Genomic DNA, 1053 nt, shown 5'->3' with positions numbered 1-1053 from the left:
ACTTTGCATTTTACTTTCTGGACAATTTTTCATCAAGAATTAGTTTCCTTATTATATTTTATAACTTAAAAAAGAAAAAAAAAAAAATAATTTGAAGCAAATTTTGTGTTAACATTAACACACACATTCCCTCTACTTTCTCTTTCTCTCTCTTCTCACACACACCCACACCCATATACATACATAGCAACATGTGCACTCTATATATACATACATACACAAGGAAAGGTGTCACTATGTCTTGTAGGTGTGTGTATGTGTATATATATTGTTTGTGTGTGTGTGTGTGTGTATGTATATATATATGACCTTTGTACAGGTTGGTTTGTGGCCAGAATGGACCCATTTAATTTCATACCTAATGTCTGGGAATGAAATTAAATGGTCCCTTCTTGCCACAGTCAAACCCTTGATAGGGAAGTTAGTAAGCTCTGCCTATGTGAGGGTTTGGAAATTCTTTTTTTCAATGGGAAACAAATCCTATACATACATAAATATGAATACACATGCACACACAGATTTAAGGCATTCATTCCCATACACACACACATATATATTGTCCGCCATCTTGCTCTTGCCTCACATTATGATAATACTTTCCCTTTTTTTTTTGATTAGAAAAAGGAAAATGGAGTAACTATTTAAGGTAATTAATCTAAAGTGCTTTTGCTTTGGTTAGTTTAGGAAGAATGTGTTTTAACAGGGATTTCCAGATTGTCTTATGCTGCATTCCATCTATCAAGTTACTACAGATAAAGAGAAGTACAGCAACTATTGCTGCTAGCTGGAAAATCAACTGCAGTGTATGGTTACTGTTGTTATTTGGTTTTGGGGAATGTGGGAGTCTTAACCACTGTTGTCCCCAGATCCACTCTGACCTGGAGTAGCTGCACCTATCAGGACCCCAGCTGTAGGTTAATTAGCATATTTAGAGCTTGTCTATCGATGCATGTGAAGACTGGATCCTGCGGATTCTGTGGGGGAAAAAGTCCCCCAAAAAAACCTTCGTAGTTCAACAGAAGGGAAGGCGGCTGCAGCAACACATTGTGTAGT

Source organism: Octopus bimaculoides, chromosome 25 (genome assembly GCF_001194135.2).
Source record: "Octopus bimaculoides isolate UCB-OBI-ISO-001 chromosome 25, ASM119413v2, whole genome shotgun sequence".
In the NCBI taxonomy this organism is placed as follows: Eukaryota; Metazoa; Mollusca; class Cephalopoda; order Octopoda; family Octopodidae; genus Octopus; species Octopus bimaculoides.
This window is presented reverse-complemented; position numbering follows the sequence as displayed.